The sequence below is a fragment of the Miscanthus floridulus genome, chromosome 18 (genome assembly GCF_019320115.1).
Source record: "Miscanthus floridulus cultivar M001 chromosome 18, ASM1932011v1, whole genome shotgun sequence".
Taxonomy (NCBI): Eukaryota; Viridiplantae; Streptophyta; class Magnoliopsida; order Poales; family Poaceae; genus Miscanthus; species Miscanthus floridulus.
In genome coordinates, this window is record NC_089597.1 from 102460324 (window position 1) to 102469514 (window position 9191).

General features: G+C 49.5%; 1 pseudogene; it reads left to right on the plus strand.

The window, feature by feature from the left end:
* The first annotated feature begins 2396 nt into the window (after nt 1-2396).
* Nucleotides 2397-3329, plus strand: LOC136519408 (uncharacterized; annotated as a pseudogene).
* The last annotated feature ends 5862 nt before the right edge of the window (nt 3330-9191 follow it).

Sequence of the window (9191 nt, forward strand, 5' to 3'; positions counted from 1 at the left end):
TTGGACAGAGGTCCACGGTCCCAGGCCACCAGGGCTGGGACTCTAGTCGCTGCCGCGTGTCTCAATTCAGGCCGAGCTATGCGTAGACAGGCGATCGGTATGGAGCTGTCGTCAGGTCAAGGTGAGGTGCCAATGCGGCCTCCTATGCCACGCTCGGTGATTGTAGCGGCGATCGGGTGGAGCAACCCATCCGCTGCGTCCCCATTCCCCTGATGGGGAGCCAGGCCACGAGTCGGTGTCACGATACGGAGCACTCCGCTTGTTGAACGGCGGCGGTCTCCACTAGTGCCCGGAGGTTCCGGTGGATCGCCTGTTCATGGGGGTTGTTTGGCTCGGACAGACCGCGCAGGAGCATTGCCGCGGCGGCGATGTTCTGACTGGCCCGAGCGAACTGCGGGGGATCGGTCCCTCTGTCCATGGGTTGCGCTGGACCTGACGGGCACGACCCCGGGCGCCGCTCATCGGTCAACGCGCACGGGGCACAGTGTGGTGCGCCGAGCGTGCAGACGCGGTTGGTGGCTGGTGCAGCCACTGTTGTCGCCGTGCCTCGCCGTGCTCCCGTGTGAGCTTGGGGGGTCTCCACACGAGAGTTCGGTGAGGTGTGAGTCTGTGAGGACTCCGCTTCCGCCGGTGGGTGTCTCGGAGCGTCCGCCATGGTGCACTCCCGGGACGGATGGTGGCTAGGCGCCATGTTGTTGATGCTGGAGCCGTCACTCTCGCCATCGTCATCCATGAGGTCGAGGAAATAGGTGGGAGCATAGCTCGCCATTCCCACGAATTCGGATGCGAGAGGGGGCGGCACTGGCATCCTTCGGAGCCCCCGGGCGTATGTGTCCGTGGAGGACGCGAGGCCGTAGGGGAACTGGTTGTACGGCGGTCGCGTCGGGGACAACGGGGTTCCTCTAGGAAATCGGCGGAAGATAGAGAATAGTAAGTAAATAACAGCGTGTACATTACTCACAGTGGGGTTTGAGCAGAGAGTTTGCTCCGAATGAAGCGCAGATGCCGCGTCGTCGAAGTCATGTGTCCCGGAGTTGATGGAGGGTGCCCCTCCGACGGGTGCTGAGACGTGCGCCTCCTCACGGAGGCATAGTACACCGAGCCGGTCAGCGACGAAGTCCAGGCTTCCGAAGAGGAAGGCCTGGGATGGCTCGAAGATGGGTGGAACCCGCATCCCAGCCGGTGGGAGTGCGGGAAATTCCAACGAGCCGAAGCGAATCGTATCACCCGAGCCCGCCACGGCGAGGGTGGCAGAAAAGTGGGCCATACGATGACCGAAAAGTGTTGAACGTACAATGTCTTCCCCACGGACGGCGCCAACTGTCGGTGTAGAAAGTGATCAACTAGTGAATATTTGTAGTTTTGTTGTATGTTGTGATCGGAGGTGGCCTAGCACTCAATGACACAGGGTTTATACTGGTTCAAGCAACATGCCCTACGTCCAGTTTGGGTCGGTTAGTGACTTTATTCCTAAGCCCAGGTGCTCGAAGTTTGCAGTGGGGTTACAAACGAGAAGGAGAAAGATGGGGTGTTCAAGAGGTTCGGTCGGCTCTGGTCGGAAGGGCCGAGAGCGACAGGAGCTACGCTACGAGCTAAGTGTTCAAGCGTGTGCTTGAGGTCCGAACCTGACGGTTCTGTGGTTCTGAGCTAACGAACTTGGTCGATCTAATGAATCTAGAAAATGTTCTCCTTTGTTGGAGGGAGCGCATCCCCTTTTTATAGATAAAGGGGATGGCTTTACAAGTGAGAGGGTGAGGGTTCGTATGCTACTGAGCTTTGTTGCCCATACCAACGGGTACAAGATAATGGTAGGCGCCCACAACACTGTTGATGTCACTATAGAATGTCTGATGCATGTGGAAGATTGTGTTGCCTTCTTCAGGAATGGTAGATGTCTGTACCTGTGAATACTGTTTGATGTCTAGAGGCATGTGAGGAGTTTTATCACGTTCACCCGGTACGGTAAATCCCGGCGCTCACAATACTATCGATGCCCAGAGACATGTGGGGGGCCTTACCGTATGAGAGTTTAACGGCGCCCACAATACTGTAGAGGGAAATATCGACGTCTATAATACTGTTTGTGTCAGGGTGGTTGCAGAGTACTTGCTCCTGCAGGTGTTTATGGAGGTAGTATGTCTATAGTAGTTGGCGGGCACGATCCTCCATGCGACAAATCCACTCACCTATCAGAGTTCAGAGTTGCCTTCTCCGACGACCTGCTTTTCCAAGTCGTCGGAGAGACCGATGACGCTATGACAGCGACATTCACCATAAGTCATCCAATCCGGCCAGCGAAAACGAAAACAAGACGTCTACATCCACCGCAACCCACTTGTATAATCCATCTTCCAGTTGTCCAAATCTTGTCTCTTGACTGATCCTTAGCACTACGCATGGCCACCAAAGCAAGCTCCTCACTGTCGCCATGCATCAGACTCATGGAGGAATCCCTGCTCCTCCCGACGCAAGACGTCGGTCTCTTTGCAAAGACCTTCCTGCTCATCTTCGCCCACACCTTCCTCTTCATCGCCGTCGCCGTCCACTTTGCCCACCCACTCGCCACCAGCATCCTTGCAGACATCAAAGCTCACAAGATCACCACTGACACCGCGAGCTCCAACCACTCCAAGGAGCTGTCATTATTAGCCATCTACCTCTCCTACCTCGCGAGTAAACTCGCCACCCTGCTTGTCACCGCTCTCGCCACCGCCACGACGTACTCTGGCGAGCGCCTCACGCGTAAGGCGGTCAAGGAGAGGATCGGAGGTCTTCTCGGCACGGCTGCCCTCGCCGGCGTGCTGGAGCTGTTACTCACGGCTCTACTTGTGCTACTACTCGTTTCCACATGGACGTACGCTGACTCAGGCATAAAATCTCTGTGTGGCTACTCGATGTTTTTAGTGGCTCTTCTCCTCTACGTCTACCTCGCCACAGCGAATCCCGGTGAGCGTCGCCGTGTCGGCCGTGGACAGAGGCTGCCACAGCGTCTGGGTGCTGCGTCGGGCGTGGCGGCTCATGAGAGCAAGGAGGAAGGAGGCTGCCGTGCTTGTGTTCGTCGTCAACCTCCTGCCTGCTGTCGTCCACCCGGTCCCCGTGTACGCGTTTTTGTCTGGGACGATGAGGAGCCAGGACGTGTGGCTCGTGCGTGCAATTTCTGGATATGATCTTCCCTTTGTTGGTGCGCAGTTGTTCTCCATGGTGGCAGCCACGATGTTCTTCTGCCCCTCCATGGAAACCAACGATGGAGCACGCACGCCTGTTGTTTGAGTCGTATATTATTTCTCCATTTTGTATTATCGATCACACTGAGTCAAAAATTTGCCTGTTTTTTTCGTCATGTTGTGGCCAAGACTTTCTCGTTGTTCTATACACGAGAGAGAGTGAGCGTTTTACAATGTTTCTCACCCCAATGATAACCGTACGTATGGGGACGTAAAATGTTTATTTCTCGCACCCCAAGGATAACTGTCCCTGGGGACGTAAATAGATCGGATATGTGAATAGAATAGCCATATATTTTCCTTTGGATTGAGAATCAGACACGGATACCAAATAGATACAAATACGGCCGCATGTAGATTATCACGGTTACGAATACGAATAAGTGTGTATTGCGGCTGCTGGAGCTATTGGACTATCTATTCTTTCTTCCATCCATCGTAACAGGAAATCAACTCGTATATCAACCAATCCAATTTTTTGAATAATTAGACATAGAATCCTATAAAATCGAAAGGATCTCGGATGACTCGTCAAAGCACGAAAGCCAGTTACAAAATAGATTCCTGAATATGGGATTAGTTGAGTGTCAATAGTATAACAAAAAATGAGAAGGGTTACAACATGAAGCGGCCATGTGATTGGCAGCAAAACAATTGAAGCAAAGCGCCACAAGCTTTAGCAGAATTGGGCGCCCTGGGCGAGAAACCCGGCGACCAGACAGGGACCAGTCGACGCTTTGGTGACTAGGCAGTGGCTATGCCCGGTGTTGGGAGGACTTCAGGATTGCCGCGATAAAATGTGTTGCCAACCATCGGCGTCATGCGACATGACACGATGATTGCTAGCAATGCGGGGCCCTAGGCACTGGTGGACCACAAGGATGCGTCCACCCAGATTGTGGACAAGAGGCGCCCTGTCATCCCCACGGCGCTGCAGGAGCCCTTCACGAGCTAGGGGCGGGGGCGTGGCCGAACTTGGGTGCAATGATGCCGACACTTGCTTGCGCCAGCATCGACTGCTCGGGCCGGTGGAGGCCTGACGACGATGGACTACACTCACTGCAGATGCGCGAACGTCGATGATGCTAGGCAGCGGGGGGCAACGATGGAGGAGAGACAACGAACTTGGAGGCCCCGAGGATGAAATCATGGGATAGGGATGGGGCCTTGTTCGGGAGATCCTCTAAGGAGGAGGAGCCGACCAAGCAACGCAGTTTGAATCGAATCACCAAGGAAGAAGAAGGGTTGTGCCATGGGGTAGAGGGGGGAGGGGGAGGGGGGCTTACCTAAGAGGAGGAGAGGGGTCTGGGGGGTCACCTGAGTGGGAGAGTCCACCACGAAGGTTTGGTGGACGAGGCAGCGAGGTTTGCCCCTATAGGCCAGGGAGGTTGGACTGGGCGCTGATGTAGCCCATCTCCTCCGCCTATAGTTTTATCAATGAGTATTGGAACTATGGATCCTCATGTGTATTTAGTTCCTCTTACTATGTGTTTGGTTTGGAGACACTACCCTAAATCTGGACATCACTGCCGGTTCAAAAACCCACTTCACTGCCGGAATTTGAACCGATAGTGGCATACTGGCAGTGATGTTGGGTTGACATCACTGTCGGTCCTTAAAAACCGACACTGATCTACAGGAAACAGTGTTGGTTGCTGGATCCACCCGGCAGTATCTAGTTGAACAACACTGTCGGTTTGTAGTTCCAACCGACAGTGACGGTTGCTTCAAGAGTGTCGTTTGTTGGCTCAAGCCAACAGTATTGAGCAAGCCTACACTGTCAGTTCATGGATCAAACCGGCAGTGTTGTAGTAAATATCAGTGTCGGTTCTTGGCTCAAGCCAGCAGTGTTGAGGAAACCTACACTGTCGGTTGATGGATCAAACCGGCAGTGTTGTCCTAATCATCAGTGTCGGTTCATGGTTCAATCCGGTAGTGTTGGGCAAGCCAACACTGTCGGTTTGTTTCTAACCGGCAGTGATGGTTACGACAACACTGCCGGTTTGTTGCTAACCGGCGGTGATGGCCCGCTCGTATATTATTATTTTATAATTTATTTTAATTTATATTTTTTCGTGGGATCGGGTTTTGCTTTATATACGCTACGTAGACAATAGGTCCATCAATATTAAACATTACAAATGTTACGGTTACAATTCAAATGTTCTTATCCAGATCTCGATCCCTCAAAATAAAAAAGAAATATTCTCGGACTTCTTACAATAATCTGGCGAGCCACTCTGGGCCATACTGGTCCTTGTACTTCACGGATTGTGCAATGGAAAATATTCCATCTTTTTCCAATACCTCGGCTAAGATGAATTTTGTCAGCTCCGATTGTAGTGCGACGATCTCCATCTCTAGCAGCATTTCGTGCTTAAATTTCTTGCGCTGTCGTTCAAAAAAGATGATATCCAAAAAGGAATAGTAAATCATTTTGTTGAATTATTAACAGACATAAATGAAATGGGGATTATACACACCAACTTATCGGCTTCTTCCGATTTCCCGCCGATGTAGTGAAGCATTGCCCACATTACATAAAACATGCATTCATTGTTTCCCGCCGGCTGTGATAGGTACTTCCCCTCCATTTCGACAACCTTGAATGGGACCGGCTTCCCACCGATATGACTTCTTCGGACACTGAGCATCATTAAAAGGAGAAACATTAGAAAACGGGTATGTGTGATTAGAAAATAATATGTTATTAGGATCGCTTACTAATTCAGCACTGACACCAGTGCATCCAGATGATGAAATGGTTTTTTCTTTGAGTCCCACACCTCGAGCAGATTTTTGGCAAGATTAACACAAATGAAGACAAAATGGTTGCTGCAATCACATAATCCTAATTATCGAATAATCTTAACAAAAAAAGAAGCATAAAATTAAAAGCCGAGAACATATACTCGCAGTTGTAGGCTAGAAGTATGTGGGTTTTCTTCTTCATTATGAATTCGTCGAAAACAGCAATCAATCTCTGTTTTAGGTTTTTCACATCACATCCATAGAGGCCTAGACATGTCCTCTCATTGACTCGCATGGGGTCCAAGAAGCCGATGTAATCTTATTTGCTTTTTAGAATGCAAAATTTTGCTATACACCTACATAAAATCATGGGAAGTGCTCGAAAGTCTACAATTTGTGTCTTGAGAGAGTAGTTAATTGTAATATCGTACGTGTAGGGTACTTACATAGTCCACAGCGTCAACAGTTGAACATCAAGATCATGTTTCTGGTATAGCTGAAACAAGCACTCCCACTCAACATCGAACTTCTCTTCTTCAGGATAATTGAAAACATGTGGCGAACGGATAATAACCTCAAAACCAAAGCTGTCCATCTCTATTGCTTGAGCCATGTAATATTCATGTAAATGGCGCATATATGTTGTCAGATTTTTAAACTCATGATCGGGAACCAAAAATTGCCCCTTACATACTTCATTGCTGGTGTTGTCGTCCCTTATACATCATAATAGATGGTCGTGGCCTCTTCCATGGTTAATCCTGGGTTGTCTTCGACGTACTTCCGTATGTTCCTTAAATCTTTATTGTGTATTTCTTCGTCTCTTGTTGTAGCGTATTTATTCTGTGTTTGCCTTTCGAATTCGGACTTCAACATAAACGAAGGCAGTGAGGCACAGAGATTGAAGAAACTAATACAATCTTCCTTCTTGATGTGTGCTGTAAATTTTTCTTCCATCAAGGAGGTAACGCTGCCACTGAACGGCCTTTTTCTTTTCTGTTGGTCCACTTTGGGAGCATTAGCGACCAAATCCAAGGACCTTTTCTGTGACTGCGAGGATGTCCTTGATCTTGTTTTGGGCTGAGGTGGAGGAGGAGGATGACGATGAGAATTCTGTTTTCCCGGCGCTGATGAAGATGGAGTCGGACGAGGAGGATGAGGAGGAGTCTCTTTTCTTGGGGCTGATGAAGATGGAGTCGGACAAGGAGGAATAGAAGGAGACATATGTCTTCTCGGGGGTGATAGCTCCGGATGAGGAGGGGAGTGATCTCTGTTGGGAGATGGTGAGTTATCATCACGGGTGGGTAAAGACTCGCAGTCGTCCTCATCATCAGAGGACAATTGGTGGTCAAGCTTAATGAAGCGCTTGCGCCAGGCCACTTGAGAGCCCTTGTTTTGACCAAGTTTCGGCCTGTCTTTCGCTACGGGGTACTCAATGGGTATCTTGTTATACTTCTTATCAAGTATTATGTCAATGGTGACATGAGCATACCCAAGTGGAATTGGGCGGCCATTAATTGTCCCGTCTTCCATAGGCCAGGCCTGGCCGAGCACCACCTTGTCCTTTCTCCATTCCTGACAGATGTACAACCTGACATTGACGGGTTCAGTGATGTCGTCCACCGGATGAGGCACATTCGCCTCTTCTTCGTCGAGCGGGGTCGATCCGCAGCTGCTGCAACCCCTAAACTATGAGCTAAAGGCAGTAGGAGTAGGGTTTTGTGGTACTACTGACCCCTTGGACAGCAAAATTTGCTTGACTCGCGCTTCAACGATCGCCTCAATCCGTGCTTCCATTTTGTCTTCCATCTCTTTTAGTCTCCTCAAATACTCTGCCTCATGTTCCCCTCTACCCCTCGAGCGGCTCCGGTAAGTGTTAGATTCTTGGGGGGATGCTAGTTTCCAAGGAACAACACTGGTTTCTCTAGTGCGACTAGGGTGCTCCTTGGTTCCGAGTGCTTGGGTGAGCACGTCTTTCTCCCTATTAGAAGTGTGAGTCCCTTGCCTCACCTCCTCAGTTACCTATGAGATCCTCTAGATGAGTTCACTCATGGGTAGATTTGAGGAGCTCAAGCTCCCGTCCTTGGCATGCCATACATTCCTCCCCATACAGTATATTACCGATCTGGGCTCCCAATCGGTGGTCTCAACTTGAACGCCTTCCTCATCAAGGCGATCCATCTTTTGAAGTTCTGCTTCAAATTCTGGCATCTTTTTGGCGTAGCCACAAGAGCCGAGATGATGAGGATTCGTCGCTTTCTGTGAATTCTCCTTATTCTTCCTGCTCAGTTCTAAGTACTCCTCGGATAACCTGTATTCCTTGAAAGCCTGCTAGAAGTCCTTCTGCTTGCTCAACTATCCACCATCGAAATCTGGCTCTTTATTTTGGAGGATAAAATTCTTGTACAATGTCCCCTTAAAATTCTTGAAGCATATTCCCATGATTTCTTTTGCTTTTTTCTTGACTAACTCCCTGTCATACTCGGCTGGGAAAGTGAAATACTCTGGGATCTTGACATCCCATATGTAATCCTTCTCGCTTTCGGGAACCCTCCACCGGTCATCATCTTTCCCAATCCACTTCCTGTACTTAATCGGGATGAAGTCCCTAACAAGTAACTCGAGGATAGTCTTGTATTTGGTCAAAGCTATAGGCGGTGAGAGTGGATCCCCGAATTCATCGAACTCAGTAATGTGCCAGTGTGCATTCCTACCAACAGGAATCTTTGACATGCCTCGCTTGGATCTGGCCTTCCTGCTACCCAAACCCTCTAGCTCCTCGGCTGGCGGAGGCTCCTGCTAGAGACACCAAGTAAGGTATGACCCTCTCAATTGATTAGCGTGTGTGGCTACATAGTGACATGATACCAAAGTTACCTGGCCATCTTGGTCATTTTGACCGAGATCGAGCAGGCTAGACGGGGTCCATGGCTGCTCGTTCTCACTGACCTGATTAACACCGTCACCGTTTGTCGGATCATGTGGCTCTCCCGTCCCAGCGATATCAACCGCTTCTTGTTGCCGATCAGTTCTTCGGCGACAGGGTAATAGGCGACGATGAGTCATGGCTGTGACATGATCGTGGTTAGTTTTGGCCGCGGACAACTACTAATAGCATATGTTCATATATATATATATATATATATATATATATATATATATATATATATATATATATATATATATATATATATATATATATGTTTAATGCAAAGT